The sequence below is a fragment of the Gobio gobio genome (assembly GCF_949357685.1).
Source record: "Gobio gobio genome assembly, chromosome: 2".
NCBI lineage: Eukaryota > Metazoa > Chordata > Actinopteri > Cypriniformes > Gobionidae > Gobio > Gobio gobio.
In genome coordinates, this window is record NC_137098.1 from 62,204,333 (window position 1) to 62,224,764 (window position 20,432).

The window sequence follows — 20,432 nt, forward strand, 5'->3', positions numbered from 1 at the left end:
ATTGCTTGCAAAATGAGAAAAAGTGGAGATTAAACCCAGTGACCCAGGACTGTGTGTGTGTGTGTGTGTGTGTGTGTGTGTGTGTGTGTGTGTGTGTGTGTGTGTGTGTGTGTGTGTGTGTGTGTGTGTGTGTGTGTGTGTGTGTGTGTGTGTGTGTGTGTGTGTGTGTGTGTGTGTGTGTGTGTGTGTGTGTGTGTGTGTGTGTGTATGTGCGTGTGCAGGGCTCCAGGCTAACTTTTTTCACTAGGAGCACAGTGGCCCCCAACTGAAAATTTTAGGGGCACAACCCGAAATTTTAGGGGCGCACACCGTAAATCAACATGCTAACCAAATCTACTAATTTCCACTGTATTACTAATAGGGATCGGTATCGTTAAGGTTTTAATGGTATTACTACTCTTACCCATACTGCTTATCGATCCGGTACTTTAACAGTATTCTTACCGGTTCTTTTTATTATACTTTATTTTATTTTTTTTTATAAAAAAAAAAAAAAACATAATTAAGAACACAATTAACATGGCTTTATAATCTGAAAAATAAAATATCTATAGCAAAAGAAACCGCAAAGTTTGAACAAAAATATAAAACATCTATTTGTAAATGGACCAGTGTGCAGGCATTCGGAAGGTCTGCTAACATTAATATTACAGTAAAGAACAAACCCACAAAGAAATCTAATAAAGTAATGAAATGTAAAATAACACTGCATAGTTTTCACTGTATAAACTGATAGATTAATGCTTATAAAAGCTAAAGTTATTAATTCAAGAGATGCGAATATTTTCTCTTTGCCTCTTGTTTGATTCGAATGAATGGCTCAATCGTCAGCAGGTTTATTAGACGCTGCCCCTTTAAGACCGATCGAATGTAGAACTAATAATATCATATTCTCCTATTTCTCCAAACTATTTACGCCCATTTAAGATATAAACTGTTAAAATAACTACTCTCCAATCCGGTCATTTTGACACCGGCTATTTGTTGTTTATTTGATGGTTTAGACGCACACACGAAGCCTAAAATATAAAGTGCAAGTCGGTCCATTTCGCAGCACACACACATAAGCCGCCTTGAAGTTGGAAACAGCGTCTCTTGCGCGGATTATTGTGCATTTATTAGCTCTTTATTATCAAACACATCCCGCAGTTTAGCAACAGTAGAGACTGCAGTTTACAACAATCACTGAATCTGACGTTTAGTTTAGGTTTAAGGAGAAATGACAGCGCAAGGCTGTGAAGGGAATGAGCTCGACGGATTCCTATAGCCGTATAGGAATAGTTTTACCTCATACCATCTTTTTATAATTCTTGGAAGCCAAAATCGAAAATAAAATTAGATTAATATCACAGCACAACCCTAAAGTTTAGGCAGACTAAACTTTTGTTTAGTTCTCGTCACTCATTAAAGCTGACTGTGGTGTTGTGTTCGCTGTAGCTCCACGTGAGAGAGCTCGCCCGCTTTCTCTCTTCTGCATTGCGAATGGCAAAAATGCATCACGGACAAATGGTTTAATATTATCTCATATAGAAACGGCTGGCAAAGATAGAATTTGCCAGACATAACGTCTATCAATTATAATTAGTAAGTGTATTTTCTTAATTTCTCCAGTACCGACAGCTGGCAAATTTACTGGTCACACATGTGCGACTGGATGTAAAATTCAGTCGCACGCTCTCAAATTTTAGTCGCAAAATGCGACCATTTAGTCGCACTCTGGAGCCCTGGGTGAGAGAACAAACTCTCAGCTTTTGCACATTATATTATACATGCCATGACTGGGCTGATTCTGTCCAGCGTGTTTTTAATCTGATCGATGTGACAGCGTCTCTCTTTTTGTTTCTGTGAATGATGTCTATGTCATTCATCAAGTGTGTGTGTGTGTGTGTGTGTGTGTGTGTGTTGGCAGGTTAAATACTGCAGGGCTCCTGTGACATGCTTTATGAGCTACCCTGACAAGACAAAAAAAGATTTTCTTGTATTACTTCTCCGTCTCTCTCGCTCTTTTTAGCTCTGCTTTCCGCATACAGCTGCCCCAAATAGTATTGAGCACTTAAAGTCCCCCTGCAGTCAATCATTGTATCCCTTAATACTCATCTTTGAGAATGAAAATGTCATATTTAAACGTTTTTCATGTGAAAATATTGTTTTACTGCCTTAAAATATTGCTTCACCCTTACTTCATTTAGCATACGCAAAACCATGAATATGCAAATTAGCCCCGCCTCCACTCACTCACACCAGCTCAGAATACCTGATCCACTCACTCAACTTTACTGTTGTAAACGCTGCACAATGTCAAGTGGAAATATTGGTTAATTTCAGTTGAATATGTTTGAGCCAGAAACTGATTCAGAAGAGGAAGAGTGAATTACAGGCGTTTTATATCACTCTCTACAATGTCAGACACATAACGGTAATTGAAATGATTAGCCTTTTGCCTGACTACGTTATTAAACAGCTAATAATGTGTTTAATAATGTGTTGCTAATGTTATACAAACCATGTTCCCGTTCACCATCTCAGAGTCAGAGCTGCCTTCTAACAATCAGCATCCTTAGAAACGCTTTGAAAACATATATTTCATCATAAGTTCCGCCCCACATGTAACAGGATTGGTCACATGTTTGTGACGTAGCGAACAAGGACTATTTTAAACCGTGTTTTTGAGACTGTCTTTGGTAAACTGTGGAAAATACTCAGCAGCGGTGTTCTTGAACAATGAATTGTCTTAACATATTGCACATGGTTTGTCTTAAAGGTCCCATGGCATGGCATTTTTCTATTATTTTATAATGTTTCCTGAGGTGTACTTATATTGTTAGTATGATTTTTACATCATAAAATGTCATAATTTAGAAATAAAAGGCATTTTTTCAATACTGATGTTTGCCCTGTGGCTGAATGCCCTGTTTCAAGAGGCGTGTCTGCTGTGAGACTTCAGTAAAAATGCCCACCGTTGTGATTGGCTGACATCTTTGCATTTGAAATGAGCGGAGGGGGCGTGGTTTAACGAGGTCTACGAGGCACGAGCTGCTGCCAGAGAGACGGATGGACCTGAGTTCACTTCACATCAGTTCTCAGCATGTCTCAGTTCAGTGAACTGTTGTAGTTACAGCATATACTTCAGGTTATTAGTTTATTTCTAGTCGGAGGGACTGTCACTCATGTCATAGAGTTAGTAACTTTAGTAAATCAGCGCTGACTGGAGACGCGAACCATTTAGAACGATTCAGTCCGATTTGGTGAACTGATTTGGTTCACTAAAAAGAACCAGTTCAAAAGACTGATTAGTTCGCGAACCGGACATCACTAATGTACCAGAGACGGAGCGATTGCTAACAAAGTTATTTATAGTAACTACTGAGTTGTGAGAGCGCTGTCTGTCAGCGCGAGTTTATTGTGTTTGTATCTGAGAGTTCTGAATAAACACGAGTCCCAGTCACGCCGAGTCCGTCTTCATCATTATTATACCAACTTTGTAACACATGCAATGTACCACGAGTAAGTGTTGATTATAGCATTATTTTTAGATATGTTCCAATCATATGAAAAGCGTCAGTGACGCGCATTGAGTACACAGCGCAAACAAAGACACAACAGCAGTATTCGAATGTAATCCAGTTTATTGTGGGGCTAGGCTGGCTAGCCCGGATATGCTCACGCTTACCCCCCTTCTGCTTAATCTTGCGCCGCGTTTGGTGCCTCCGCTGTGGGCCAGATGCAGTACTGGGGGTCGGGGATGTTGAAGGCCGACCGGTCAGTGCAGCCCGAGCCTCGGCGTGCGTGAGGTTTATCTCTAAAGAGATGTGGGTCTGCCGATGTTGAGCAGAAACTCATGACTGTATGCACATTGTAGAGCAGATAGACGCAGGTCCGGCTCTAGCTCTTTGGTTGCCCTAGGCAAGATTGAGTTTTGCGCCCCCCCCCCCCCCCTTAATTGTTAAAACCCATCGGCAAATAGTTGCCAGTGTACAGGTGTCATTTTCCTTCTGTAAGTATTTTTCTAGATATTATCCATGTTTTATATCTTAATGACACACAAGCATTCAACCAAATAAAGGATTCAAGAAAAAAAAAAGTATTAACTTCCTGTCACATGAGACTGCCAACTTCCTACTCCTACTTCCAGGGAGCACAACGAAGGCAAACCCTCCCGGAGAAAGGATATTTTCATGTTCCTAATAAGTATTTTTAGTTGACATATATATATCAACGTCATGAAGGTCTCTAGAATCATCCAAACAAAACACATCTTACAACAGATCTATAGTTTTTAGTATACTTAGTCAAACATAATAAATTTGATTATGAATAAAGATTGATCTGTTGAAAGCAGTTATTTTGAGTTAGATGCTAAATGTTCTCCTCTTATACATATTTGACATTGAAGGAGTGCATACAACATATTTGCCCACCGGCAACTATAGTTGCCACAGATTCAAATACAATTTTCAAGAAAAAATACAAAAACCTGGGGAAAATAAATGCAGAACATGCCATTCAGAAAAAAATTGGGCACAAATGGGTTAAGTATTTATAAAAACTATATAAACAAAAATGCTCCTATAGTTACTCCTAGACTTATTATGAGCTAATTATGACTTAAATGATACACAAATTATGACCCATAAACTGGATTAACTATACCCTCTACAAACAAAAGTGCTATTATGGATACACTGTACTTACCACTACAAAAATTAAAATATATAAGTTCTTGTAGCTCTATCCCTTTCTTAAATAATAAAAGATGAACAGTTGTTTCTGGCATTTCTATTCACCTTCAAAATTGACGCAGCATTAAAATTTGGCTCGTCTGGATTTCCTTATTGTCAGTGAAATGCGTAGTAGTAATACTACGAAGTAAATTTATTTCGTTTGACAGCTTTATGGCTGAGATGAGAAGACTTACCTCTATACTGGGCTTTCTTTTGATCGTGTGCCTTTCTCTTTTTCCGTCCCTGTGTACTCGAGGGTTTAGACCACATTTTTGAAGAACGCGCCAGTGCTGAGCACATGCCTGACCTAACGCCTGAACGCCTGTGCTCGACAATACTCACTTTCAATTCAATCTAATAATCAGGTTAAGTAATTAAACGTACGGCTGAGGGGGCGCCCAAGGATGATCATGTTTAATAAACAGTATGTTTTATTTCGCTTGTTTTAATTCTATGCTTAATGGGAAGTAAGTTAAAGGGCGCCACTAGAGGGCGCCTGCGCGCGCCCCCAACACATTTGTCGCCCTAGGCAACCGCCTAGCTCGCCTATAGCAAACGCCGGCCCTGGATAGACGCGACGAGGACGTACAAAAACACTGACTCACAAGATAGAAAACACGAAAACACCGTTCTGTCGGGAGAGAGAGAAGCCGCAGCGTGTGCACGAATAATAAATAATTAGCTACACATAAGAAATCACTGATCACAGATCAGAAGGAACTGAAAAAAGACTTCTGTTTTCATTTGTACATCCAAACACGGAGAAACTGGCATGCCTCGCTCGTTTAAAAGCCATGATCTCTTGAGGACAAACAAATATAGCGCTCGCCTGGGCGTGCCAAATTCTCTAGGCGGAGGAAAGGGAGGTAACCTTTCCTGTTTTGACTTCAAACCAGGAGACTTCAGGATTGGCTAGTCTGGCCTGTCATTTTCTCAAGGGCAGGGAAAGACAGCCAGAACTCGGTTTACGCCGATCAACATTTCTATCCACTTGGGGACAATATTCAGGCTAGGGGAACTCATATTAATGTTGAAAAACCTCATAAAATGAAAATTTCATGCCATGGGACCTTTAAACATTAAAAACTTAAGCCGGTCTTTAAAATGTATACCGTTCAAAGGTTTCGGGTCAGTATGATATTTTTTTGCATTAAATTGACAAAAGAGAAAAGACATTTATAATGTTACAAAAGATTTATATTATTTCAAAAATAACTTTTTATTCAGCAAAGAATCCTGAAAAAAACATATCAGTCCACAAAAATATTAAGCAGCACAACTGTTTTCATCATTGATAATAATTATAAATGTTTCTTGAGCAGCAAATCATCATATCAGAATGATTTCTGAAGGATCATGTGACACTGAAGACTGGAGTAATGATGCTGAGTATAGCTTTATTTTAAAATTATATTAAAATATTTTTAAAAAATGTTCAATTGTAAGAATAATTCACAATGTTGTTAAAGCAACTGCTTTAAAGGAACCTTCTGAGAAAAGGTAGTTTGATTGCACATGGCACTTCATAATTCATTAATTTAGGAAATACTTCAGTATAATACTTTACATTTATTCTGCAATATTTCTTATAGCCTCTCTCTCTCTCAATGACTCTTGGTTTGATTCTATGGCCCTCTCATGCCATACGCGAGAGACGGACCATGAATTTTCCAGGGTAGGTTGTCAAGTCTTTCCCCAAACCTCCCCATTACATGGCTTGGTACTCTCACACACACAGGCATTCACACCTACGGACAATTAAGCGACTTCAAATCACCTATACTGCCTGTTTTTTGGATTGTGAGGGAAACCGGTGGAAACCCACACAATGAGAACATGCAAACTCCACACTCCTTAGCCGGGACTCTAACCGGGGACCTTCATGCTGTGAGGCGACAGTGCTTCCCAAGACATCCCTCTATTCATCCAGCCATTTTCTAAACCGCTTGACCTATGTAGAGTTTATGCTGGGTTGAACACCCTGGACGGAGGGCCAGTCCATCACAGGATAAATCATGGCAGAAATACAAGATCTTTGTCTAATTGTGCAATGGCTGTTAATGTGATGGATAGGTGAAAAGAAAGTGGCAGAAGGAAGAGAGTTAGTCTCGGTTGTTCGTCCCTCATTTAGAGATGAGCCAGGGAGGACACAGTCTTTTCTGTTTCCTGGTAAACCCTACGTTACACTCTAAAAAATGCTGGTTTAAAAACAACCCAAGTTGGGTTGAAAAGGTAAATGGGTGGTTTTAACCCAGCGGTCGGGTTAAATGTTTGACTTATGCTGTTCACACCAAACGCGAATAGAGCGTCAAAATCGCGTCTACCGCATCTAGTTTGACGCATGAACATTTTGAATCCATTCGCGCGTCCACAGTGAATTGGACGTGCGTATAAATTGAGCGTTTAAAGCTAAATAGATGCGTGTTCAAGACGCTCCAGGGGAAATATGTCATAAAACACCACTCTGCCTCTTTTCATTTTCATTAAAAATATATATTAAACCTTAATAGTCACACAAATGTGGTCCAGGCAATTCCTACATTATCTTCACTGCATGTATATTTAAATATCCTTAAAAAGTACAGTTATGAAACTTCTCTTTGCCCTCAGTCAAAACGATTTGGCAGACAGCAAATGATAGATTCATGAGAGCAAAGATCGCCCGTTAGATCCACACAAGACAAACCACTACAGAACATCAGAGCCAGCGGCAAACGTCAGAAGGACTGGCCGAGGAAAGGCTGCTCTCGCCGAGGTTTATGAGCGCTGAGCGCCCGGTGATCACCTGGATCTCACAACTCCACAAACACAAGATCATTTTTTTTAAATAGGCGCTCTCTTTATAAATAAACCACAGATTTGAGCTTTAAACAACCACATTCTCACCTGAAAAAGTCTTAAAACTACATTTTGTGACACAATAGTAGTATTCTTAAATTATGCAGGGTTGCTCATCACGTCACTTTACCACGTGACAGCAGCAAGCAGGCTCCTGATTGGTTAATGCGGCGCGAATTGATGCCAAAGTTCAGATTTTTCAACTCGGGCGTCAGACGCGAATTCGTGTCAAATGTGTAAATGCACAAAAAGCACCACTCGCACAAGACGTTCAATTGCGCGAACTGGACATGCGAATGAGGCGAAATCGCGTCCATCGCTCCGCGGGACCTCCAGACGCGCGTCAACGCGCCTTTCCATTGACTTAACATGGAAATCACTCGCTCCTGACGCTCTATTGGCGTTTTGTGTGAACGCAGCATAAAACAACCCAATTGCTGGGTTTGTCCATTTTCAACCCAACTTGGGTTGTTTTTAACCAAGCATTTTTTAGAGTGTATGAGGACAAAATGTCCGCATAAAGATGGCAATGTCTGAAATCCTTGTCCTTTTTTGGTCCCTCATGAGGAGAACAGCTTATAAATCATACTAAGTGATATTTTTTGAAAATGTAAAAATGCAGAAGGTTTTCTGTGATGGGATAGGGGATAGAATATACAGCTTGTACAGTCTAAAAACCATTATGTCTATGGAAAATCCCCATAAAACATGAAAACCCAACATGTGTGTGTACTTGTGAAAGCTGACGGGTCCTCACTTATATAGCGACAACCGACTAGTGAGAACATTTTACTGGTCCTCGCTAGTTAAAAAGGCTTATAAATCGGCCAAAACAAGTTTTTATTTAAATCTAGTGTTTTGCGCATGTTTCTGTGAGGGTTGTGTTTAGGGGTAGGGGTTGAGTTAGGCGATAGAAAATGGCATTAACCTGATAAAAAAAATGAATGGAAGTCTATGCAATGTCCTCACTTATATAGCGAAACAAACGTGTGTGTGTGTGTGTGTGTGTGTGTGTGTGTGTGTGTGTGTGTGTGTGTTCGTTCACCAGACAGGCACTGAAGCCATAAGTTCTCACTGAAGCTCTGCAGAATAGAGTTACAGAGTGTAACCTTAAACTTTCAGGGGAAAGGGGGAATGGCACTGAAAGAGAGAGAGAGAGAGGTGGATGGAGGGAAGGAAGGAAAAAACTAGAGAAGTAAACTCCTATTAATAATTAGTCATTTGATCAGGCAGCATTTTGGATCTGTATTTTGGCCTGGTTTCCCAGAGTAGCTGTGTGCGTGTTTACTTAGCTACTCTTTAGGGACAGATTGAGCTAAATTAGGCTAAATCTGACCAAACCTCCCTTTCAGGGTCATCGTTTGGAGAAATGATAAACAAACTAAGTCTATTATTCTAAAAATGCAAAGGTTTTATGGGATATTTTTTTGTCATTCAAACGTGTGTATGTATATATAGCTTATACAGGTTTATAAAAAGTCTATGGTACTCTGTCCTTTTTTTAGATGGATAAGTAAACGTGTGTATGTTCGTGTGGGGGGGACGTGGGTAAATTCAGTCCAAAACTGAAGCTCTGAAAGGGCTCAGTCAGCATTACTCAATAAATGTACCGCATACTCTTGAGTCCTGTTAAAATCCAGGGCAACACTCTTCCTAACTGTGAGCACACACACACACATTTACTTAGCTGTCTCTTGGAGTACCATAGACTTCTATTGTTTTTTATTTTATTTTAAGCTACTTATGTTCACTACAGACTAAAAGTGTTAGTCCATATACCATACACTACCATTCAAAAGTTTGGTGTCTGTAAAGTTTGCAAGTCTCTTATGCTGTCCAAGGCTGGCTTTATTTGATTAAAAAGGTGAAATATTATTGCAATCTAAAATAACTGTTTTCTATATGAATATATTTTAAAATGCAGTTTATTCCTGTGAATTTTCAGCATCATTACTCCAGTCTTCAGTGTCACATGATCCTTCAGAAATCACTCGAATATTATTTGCTGCTCAAGAAACATTTATGATTATTATCAATGTTAAAAACAGTTGTGCTGATTAATATTTTTGCGGAAACCATGATGCATTTTTTTCAAGATTCTTGTATGAATAGAGTACAAAAGAACAGCATTTATTATAAATAAAAATATTTTGTAACATTATTAATGCATTTGGAAGGGCAAAAAGAACATTTAGCATTTTTATGATTATTGGAAACTTTTATGAAAAACGCGTCCGTCTTTCTGCTGCATGTGTGAATCGCAGCGACAGCCAGGGTTAAATGTCAAGCCCAAGGGCACAGCAGTGAGCAGAACTGAGATCTCAGATCACTCACTTCACAAGACGCCGAATATTCTGTATGTGATAGATGTCATTTAATTTTACAGGGCTGCATGGAAATATTTAAGATATTTTAATTATATAGTGACATTATTGCTGCGCTATATTATACTTTATTATGCCTGGAAAGAGAGACATTCAGACTATGGTCTATGTTGCATGTTTCTGCAAAGACGAAAAAGTGGTTAATCCTGAGGAGCGAGAGAGAGAGAAGGGTACAGATGAGTCAGCAGTGTGTGTTTGTTAGTTTAGTGCTCATTGTTGGGTTTTCACCAGGCCCTGATGGAAAATGCAGGCTTTTTTTTCACGTTTTCTGTGTTGATTTTGGGGGGAAATCTGCAGCATTCTGTGGCGTAGACTTAAAGAGGCCACATTATGCCCTTTAACAAAGACTTGATTTTGTTTTTAGGATCTACTAGAACAGGTTTTTATGTTTGAATGTTCATATTTTTCACATATTTGACATTGTTGCAGCACCTCTCTTCCCAGTCTGTCAGTATTGCTCTGTTTAGTTCCTGTCTCTATGAAGCCCCGCCTTCGGAAAAGCGCAGTGTGCTCTGATACCCCTTTTCCACCAAGGCAGTTTGAGTGCGGGTTCGGAGCCAGAGCCTAGTTTCAAATCGGTTCTTTGTCTTTCCACACCCAAGCTCTGAACCAGGAAAAGTGGTTCTTAAGTAGAACCAAAACATAGCTGGTCGAGAAGTAAGAACCGCTTGCGTCAGGGGCTGGGGCCGGGGTCACCGTGACCAACAAGACGAACACAAACTTGTGACCGCCATTTTTGAAACAGCAGCTAATGGAGCTAATAGCTGCTCGATTGTAATCTCCGTCTATACAAATTACAGCGAGCTGCACGAATGCATTGGATTCGCTGTGTTTTGATGCCGATGTAGGATCGTAAAGCCATGTGCATCAATAGTAACGCAACGTTCGCCATTGTTGACGGAAAGCTTGTTCGAGATACATTGGCGCTGTGCAGACCGATCGCCGTATCTAACTGGTTCTTAGAAGGCTCATCAGTTGAACCGACTCGAACCGGTACTAGCACTGAACTAGCACCCGGTTCATGCTGGTGGAAAAGGGCTATGATTGGTCGGCTGGATCAGTGTGCTGTGTTTGTCACCTGCTTTGAGCATGTTTCTTAAATGCCATGCTCCTTACCATAACCGCGAGTTTCAACCAAGCGTGCCGCACACATCCTGAAAAGTGAAGCTAAAGCGCCTCGATCGCCCCCAGGTGGCTGGTCCCAGTATAGCTCATAAATCCATGTATTCTAATGGGACGCGAGACAAACTAAACAATCAAATTACACTGCAAATAACTTTTTCCCAAAGATGGTTTCTGTCATTTTAGGTCGTTTTTATCACGGGGGTTGAGGTCACCCCTCAGTGAAGTTGTCACTGAGGCACCAACAGACTTTTTTCGGGATTTTCAGGAGGAGATTCGAGCTTTAGTTTAAATTTTCCATATTTCCATAACTGTTTATTTCACACTGACATAATGAGTTGTTCTGCAGTAAACTCAACTAACAGATACTGCAGGAGTGTGGGCGGGGTTTTGACTTTGTGTGGGCGGCTCTATTTCCTGCTCTCTACTGCGAAGATTCAGGTCACAAATCAGCGCAAGATGTCAGTGCCATATTCGGACATTAGCGGCTTTACTTTTTATACAATGGAGGATAGTGAAGGGCCGTCGTCCATCTTTTTTTACAGAGTATGGTTTCAACACACTATTAACTCAACCAGGCCCCGCCCCTTTATTTTGGGTTCCCGGAAGAAAACTCAAGACTACAATGGAGGCGTTTCAGGGAGTTCAGAAACACTGACATAGAGAAGAACTCCCTTAGGAGTGACTTTGTGCTTTGTTGACTTTTTTCATGCTCAAACAGAAATATTACACAAAGAAAGTTGGACATGTAAAAAGAAATATGAAACAAATGAACACACGAAATATGTAAATCTTTGCTCTAATGGAGCGCTTCTGACTCAGCAAGCACACAGCTTTTCATTTACTTTACATTTCCATTACACACACAAACACTGACTCAAGACGTGCTTGCTAGCAATTACGCACATGCACTTTGATTAATAAACCCACATTACTTTCCACTTTCCTTTTTGTCACTTCATTTACTCATTCTCTTGATCTATCCTGCTCTTTCTTTCAGTGTATGATACGTGCCACGTACTTTCCCTGAGGACATTCTCCATAAAGAGTGTGTTGAGCTCTTTACAGCTGTTGTTTTATGTCAATGTTGTGAGACCCGACTGAACGGCACATACACACTCCTGGATAAACATATCATAATGCCACTCTAAAATTTGATGTGAAGCTGGTCAGTGATTGACAACCCCAGGGATTGAAAACAGAACGCCACTCGTATACTATCAGCAGAGGACAGATCGGTGTCGCATACTCTCTCACATACAGGCACTCAACACACATAGATGTCTGTACATGCTTTCATACACACAGGAGGCATTACATACTATATGCCACTGTGCTATGGAAGGCCTCTCATCAGCCTTTATTTCTTAGTCTCTTAAAAAGCATAAACACATGCTAACACACACAATTGTAATTTGAACTAAAATGCCATCTAGCAGTGCCTAAAATGTTCACACAAAGTCCGCAGACACTCTCCCCATGCCAACCTACTCGCACGCACGCTCAACTAATGTATGCCGACCCAGACAGACGGATAAAACATAAAACATGTCACAGACCAGACACAGAGAGAGGGGGAAGAGAGGAGAGAGATGGTCCCAGAGGCATTATTAAATTGATCAGTGTACGGATGGTAGGATACGTGATGAATTGAGAGAGATGGATGGATCTGGGGTCTGATCTCATTATAGCTCTTAGTGCAGGAAATGGGCTTCTACCTGCAGCACTGCAGCTGTCGTGTCCAGGCTAGTGCTGTCAGCATGAAGCAGTTGCTGTTGTGATTAGAGGTATTTTTTAGTAATATGCACAATTTTCTACTTGATTGCTGCCATCGTTGATTCTCAACTGAGAAATGCACAGCAGTTTAAGGCGGTTTTGTCCAAACATTTCTGTCTTGACAGCTCTTGGAGAGTTTGGCACGGTAATGAGTATGAAAATGTTACTGTGTTTGGTCTTGCCGTAATAGATCTAGAATTTTACTGCCATTTTCAATTTTCCAAAAAACCTACTTATCGCCAAAATTGGCTCAGATCATCATCATCATCATCATCGTGCTGACAAAAATAATGAAAAGCTCTTTGATAAATCCAACCATTCTTGAATAATGCATGAATTAATTTGATGAAAACCACACCAAATTGGATCTTCCTGCAATGCCTTAGTTGTCTGGCTATCACCAGACCGAGCTCAATTTAAAGGGATAGTTCACCCAAAAATTAAAATTCTGTCATCATTTGCTCACCCTCAAGTTGTTCCAAACCTGTGTGAGTTTCTTTGTTCGGCTGAACACAAAAAGAAGATATTTTGAAGAATGTTTGTAACAAAGCAGATAGAGCAACCATTGACTACCATAGTAGGGGAAAAAATACTATGGTAGTCAATGGTTGCTCTCTCTGCTTGAAATATCTTCTTTTGTGTCATTTTTGGGTGAACTATCCCTTAAAGATTGAACACTGGTCTGGGGAGTCTGCTCTGCATTTTATACTGCACAAGAGGCGTGATCAACGAGCTTAATTCAAATGACTCTGTATGCAATTGGATAGTCCTTCAACCAATCAGACCACAAGAGGCGTGATCAATGGGGATCAATCCATCGCTTCTCTATCCGTCATCATGTTAAACCCGCCAATAGAGACAGAGTGTATTCAGGCCACGCCCACACCGGGGGGGAAAACAATCCAACGCTCTCCATTGACTTTGCATTGCGTGAGGCTGCCTCCTTGTCATTTCGGATTTATAACAAAAAACTGAACAATGTCTAAAAGCTGATCTGTGACAAGGTGTACAGCAAACAAGCTAAAAAACACAGAAATATGTTTTTATAAGCTGTCGACCCAAAAAAACGAGCGTTTAAGAAGACAAAAGTGGATAAAGGCAATAAAATGTGAAGCTTCAGCAGGAATAATGGGTCAATTTTGGGATCCTGACACTCAGTTTGCCTATGTGTGCAGTAAACATTTTTGTTTCACTGTTAAGTCAAATATCCACATGTCAGTTTTATATGTTATATTTCCTGTCGCTGAATACATTCTCCTCCAGTGTGTGTAGTTCTCAGTGTAATATAGCATGTCGTGCTCTGTCTCTATTGCCTGTATCCACTTTTTTGTCCTTAAATGCTGTTTTTTTTGGGTCAACAGCTTATAAAAACTTCTGGGGTTTTGGTTCTGGGTTTTGTTTAGCTTGTTTTGCTGTATACTTTGACACATATCAGCTTCTAGACATTGTTCTGTTTTTTGTTATAAGTTCGAAATGACAAGGAGGCAGCCTCACGCAATACAAAGTCAATGGAGAGCGTTTGATTGTCGTCGTCCCCCCCGCAAAAGTGTGACAGAAGCAGTAGAAATGAATATACAGGTTTCCAGCCTGAGCTGCAGGGCAAAATCATATCGCTGGGCAGATCGGGCTGGGTTTACCCAGTCTAATGCTTTAGCATATTTAGACGAATATTGGTACATCGCAAGCATGACCTGAGGCTACATGCAGAATTTCCGCACAGTGCCACCTACTGGTCAGGAGATATGAAGAATGGCAAATTTTGAACCGTTTGTCCAAAAACTATAAATCTGGTGTCTTTTGATGCCGTGCATTTGAGTCGAATGATTCTCAATTTTTCCATATCGGCCATTCAGAATTTTGTCATAAAATGCAGTATTTTACGAACGCATTAGCGCAACATTATGAAACTCAGTATGTCTTTCTAAAACTGGAAAAAATAAGATACTCCAAACAAGGGAATCTCGCCAAATTTTACAATAAGTGGCAACCATTTATGCACTTTTTCCAGGCTAACTAGGCCTAACTCCAACACACACCCTTTTTTTTATTTTTATTTTTTTATTTAATCATTTAAAAAAAAGAAAAAAGTTGTATGCAAATATGTTTGTTATTGTTATCCAAGTGCCGTCATTGTTTTTTGTGTGCATACCAATAAATATATGAAACAGAACCTCAGTGTGTCATCAGGACCATGACCTGAAGGGACTCAAAACGTTTCGGAACCGCCACTTTCTGGTCAAAATTCATAATGAAATTTCAAAAAATGCTAATAGCTTTTGATTAATGTTGCCTATTTTAATCAAACTTGATAGAGTCCTTGAGTCATACAGAGAGCAATGATACCAATTATGCCATATTCGGTTGAACTTTCTTTGAAATCCTATATTTTTAACTCCTCCTAGACCGTTGGTCCAATTTCGCCAAAATCGGCTCAGATCAACTTAAGACCATTCCGGCAAAAAGTTGTTAAAAGTTTTTTTGATTAAACAAATCACTCGAATAACGCATCAACAAAATTGATGGTGCCAAGCTGATTCTGAGGCTGTAGCTGTTTTTGGTAACAGCGCCACCTATTGGTGAAAAGTGATTTTTCAGTCATTTTGACTAAAATATTCTAAAAATGTCTTTAATTACTCATTGTTACAGTTGCTTTGAAGCTCCCAGCCATGCTTGCATAACTCATTGTGCCTTTTTTGTGCTTGGCCTCTTAATTGCTGCTTGCAGCTATACTTTTTTATACTTTTAACAGTTATCAGAACACTAATGAATCAAATAATCTCTATCGGACATACAAAACGTAATAGGTGGAACGTTTTTGCTTTCCGCACTGAAAAGACTGGCATGACTGGTCACCAGCATATGATATGTTTTTTGGATGCTGATTTTCCAAATGTTTGCTCAACTGATCTCTCCCTTCTTCTCTCTCTCTTTCTGATTGAGTCTGTGTTCTGGTTGGAACGACTTGTTCTGGAGGGACTAAATATAGCTGTGCTCAGTGAGGAGCAGAGGTGGCGGGGGCAACCTTTTAACAATTAGAGCAAAGACTAGAAAATTGAGAGCAAAAACGGAAAGGAACATTGGTCAATTTTCAGGACATCAAGAATAATTTTGTTTTTTCCTTCTTGTCAAACCTCTTGGTTCATGCAGAGCCAAGAGGTTTTATAATCATTATTTTTTGGGTTGCAACACAACCTCATACCCTTTAGACTATATTAAATTCTAGACGGCAATAGTTTTGTATAATAATACGTTTCATTTATAAGCACCTTTACAAATCCTAAAGTCGCTTTACAGAGATAGGTTTGAGGAACAGTAACAAATAAACATCCATAACAAAGCACATTACACATACCAAGGGCTGAGGAGTAATCACTTAAAAAAGTTAGTTTAGGGACACAAACAAATAACATATTCATAACAAGGTACAGACGGAGAGCTGGAGAGTAAAAGAAAAAATGTGTTTTGAAGAGGTTTTTGAAAGGAAGAAGGGAGGATGCGTGCTGGATGTTTTGAGGAGTAGCATTGCACAACCTGGGAGCCACAACATTAAAAGACCTGGCACCCATAGTTCCCAAACTAAACATAGGAGTGACTAACAATCCCACACTAGAAGATCATAGGGAAAGAACAGGAGCATAAGGTTGAAGTAAGGTTATGAAGAGCTTTGTAAGTGAGATTTATTTTATACGCAAGGAAACCGTTAGCCAGTGAAAGAAGCCAGAGGATTGGAGTAATTTGCTCATTCTTTCTTTTGAGACTTTTGAGAAAATCACATATTGTGATTGATATTTTTAACTGAAAGGCCATAAAGAAATGAGTTACAGTAATCAAGGTGAGATGTGACAAAGACATGTACAACAGTTTCAGCATCCTGCTGACTAAGAGAGGAGCGGATACGAGAGATATTTTGTAGGTGGAAAAAAGCTTTACCAATGTGATCATAAACCTCCCTATTTTATAGAATTTTCTGAAAACGACATACCCAAATAAAAATGTCTGCAGCTCTTAAACCCTATGGTCTATATTCATAAATCTGGTCTTATTTTAAACTAGACACTTGAAATTTTGTTACCCAAGAAAGTGATAATAACTCAAAGTAGTATAGGAACAGAGTAAAACAAGGTAAAATATACATGTAAGTGACTCTTTTTTTCTTTCTTATTTTGAATTTTTTTTTATGAGACTTTAATGTTAAAGGCCTGAAAATAACCTAACTATAAAACTGAATGTCTGATCATGTTTTGATTCACATTTGAGGATGATACTCTCAAAAATGTAGCTTCTGTAAGCTTTTATGTCAAGAAAAGTCCAGGCGTCCTTTCAAAAAGGCCATTTATTTCAGAACATTTGTAATTGTAAAGAGTCGTTTTTCATTCAAATAAATCTGCAATTCCGATTCTGCACGAAAGGAGATGAAAGATGAGTACTGCGTTTATTATGTTCATGTTTAAATAGCTAGTCCTTCAGCATTTCATTTAACCCTTTCCTCTCTGGTGTATTTATTGCAAAAACAAGTTCGGAACATGACGTTTTTTAGCTTTCAAATGATGCATAGTTTGTGATAGTTGACTGAATATTTTTTATAAAACAAAAGTAAATAAAAGTACAAACACGCCCACTTCCGTCAACCCCCCGCCCACACACCGGTGCGGACTAAGAGGCTAAATGGAAGAGTGGAATCGAGAAGTAATTTCGTAGAGGGCATTATCAAGTCACCATCCAAATCTATCAGTTTAGAAACAACAGATTTAGAGCCAATCAGTATTATCTCCTTTTCACCCGATTTCATTTTACGGTGGTTTGCCTCCAGCCAAAGCTTGAGTTTCTTGGTGCAAGTTGTTAATGTAGGCTGAGGTGCTCAAAATAAATCATCAGCATAACAGTGGTAATTGAACCCATAGCGTCTAATTATTTGTAACATTTTTTAAAAGAAGAGGGGCCCAAGACAGAACCTTGAGGTACACCAGAATTGATTGGGTGTGGTAAACGTGTGACGTTAAAATGTGTCGTGTCTCCACTAGTGATAGACCACTATTTCAGCCAGGACGATTCATATATTTGGCAGTCATGAGATTGTCTCCATATGGCCAAACAACAGATTCTAAAATCTACTGGCATTATCAATGCGTATATACTCAGTACCGTAGGTTGAATGCAAAATTAGTGCAAAAGTGTCGGGTTGGTCCAGGTCTGTTTTTGTAGTGCACTGTATTTAATTTAGGATGTAGTATATTAGTAGTTTTTCATTGGCTGGCACTTTATTAAAATAAATAGGTACCGGTAGTGCATTAAGGGTGTACATTTGATCATTTTGTGTGTTCCCTTAGAAACAAAAACAAAAGCTCATTAAAGCTGTACATTTTTTCAAATGTATGGTGTTCCCTTTAAATGAGTTGTTTGTGCTGTGTGTGTTTATCCAGATTACTTTTCACAAATTGCAGGATAATGGGTGGAAATGAAAGGATGTTGGGCAGAGGGTGAGGCTGAGACTGGCTCATCTGTTTTTATGAATATAGACAATCAATTTGTTATTCTTCAATGATTGTTCTGTTTATCCCGGGGTCCATGTTTGCAGACCAACCGGTGACGCACATTGGATTGATTAAATGACTCAAACATGAATATTTTGTCATATGCATGCATGCATTAAGCCAATATGTGAGTTAAGTGTGATCATATTCACCTCCCGTGAACACATTTCCATTTACATGGCTATATGGTCTTATTGTACCTCATTATGACATTAAGGGCATTTAACCCTGTACGACTCAATGTACAATGCATGTACAAACAGTTATTCTGATAAGAACAGCTGCAATAGAACATATCTATTGATTTCCTTGCAATGGCACAAATCACTGCCAGTGAACAGCATGTGAAGTAACAAGACCTCTCAGCCAGACTTTAAGTTGCCTTGTTCTTACACTGCAAATGTATTCATGTTAGACCAGTGTAGAAATCTAACAGCCGAGATGTATTTTATATTTATATTAGAATAAATTTGCTTTGCAAAGATTGCACTTCATTCAGGATTTTTCTTAAAATCCACTATTTAATACTAAAACTAAAACAATAAAAATAAAATAAACTTTAGCTCTTTAATTTCTTTGTTTAAAGTGACCTTATTATGTTTTTGTTTTTTCAAATACTATTATTATATATTATTATTATTATTATTAAAAGGTCTGCAATGTTTTAAAGATCAAAGTGCACAACAAAGTTATTGTCTGTGTCCAAAATCGCCCCCTAAACCTTCACTATTCCCTACAGTAGTCCACTTATATAGTTAAAGGAGTGAATGAAAACCAGTGAGTGAATTCAGACACTGAGTGCGCCGGAAGGGCTGCCGCTTTTACATAGTTTTAACAAAAACTGTAATAGTATATCAATAGGGGTGTAACAATATACCGTGTCACAATATATCGCAATACAATAATGCAACAATATGTATTGTGGATAGGGACAATCTGTATTGTGTATAGTTCACCCAAAATGAAAATGACAGTGAGAAAAAATTCAAGTTCACTAGTTAGTACTACATTAAACTACTATATATAATGTTGAATGTAATGTATAATAATGCAATGGGGGAATATTTGTGATAATGCCGAATGTCTTATGTTACCCGTAAAAAGAGACCTACATAATTTTGAATAATAATTCTAAAATATTTCTTTATTTTCAGCTTCAGAATCATGAATATTTTATTCTGGTGTCTCCATTGCACCAAGTTCAAGTCTATTAAATATATAACAATATATAACACACTAAATATTCAACTATATTACTGATCAGCTCATTTCAATTATCATAAAGTCATAATTAAGAGATAAAATGTTGAAAATATGATTTTAAATGTCCTCATTATTAGATAAAAAGTCAAAAATATGATTTTAAAAGTCATAATAGTGAGATAAAAAGTCAAAAATACGACATGCTAAGTCATAATTATAAGATAAAATGTTGAAAATATGAGTTTAAATGTCCTCATTATTAGATAAAAAGTCAAAAATATGATTTTAAAAGTCATAGTGAGATAAAAAGTCGAAAATACATGCTAAGTCATAATTATAAGACAAAATGTTGAAAATATGATTTTTAAAGTCCTCATTATTAGATAAAAAGTCAAAAACATGACATGCCAGTCATTTTGAGATGAACAGTTGAAATTAGGACTTGAAAAATTCTAAATTTGGGATTTAAAGTCCAAATGATGAGATAAAAAGCTGAAATTAGCTTTTTTAAAAAGTCTAAATTTTGACCAAAACACACACGTAGTCATTTAAGAGATGAAATCATGCTTCTTCTTTTTGAAATGCGTTTTAAATTTTTTGTTTCAGACTTATAATAATAATAATATTTACATTACTGTTTTCATTTTTTCTGCCATATTTTTTACATGCGGTTTTACATTTTGAAATCAGTTTTTACAACAGAAATTAATCAATCAAAAACTTACTTTATCATCACTGTAAAGCTGCTTTGAAGCATCTGTGTTGTGCAAGCGCTATAGAAATAAAGGTGACTTGACTATTCATTTCCAGCCCCAGTGTAACACCAAATTTAGCATATTTGTTACCCTTTCACCATA

General features: G+C 38.4%; 1 protein-coding gene across 2 annotated transcripts in view; it reads left to right on the plus strand.

Moving 5' to 3' along the window:
• The window catches only part of LOC307121456 (insulin receptor substrate 1-B), an 85,181-nt gene that overhangs the window by 63,192 nt on the left and 1,557 nt on the right, over nt 1-20,432 (plus strand). The gene's annotated exons all lie outside the window — the stretch shown is intronic.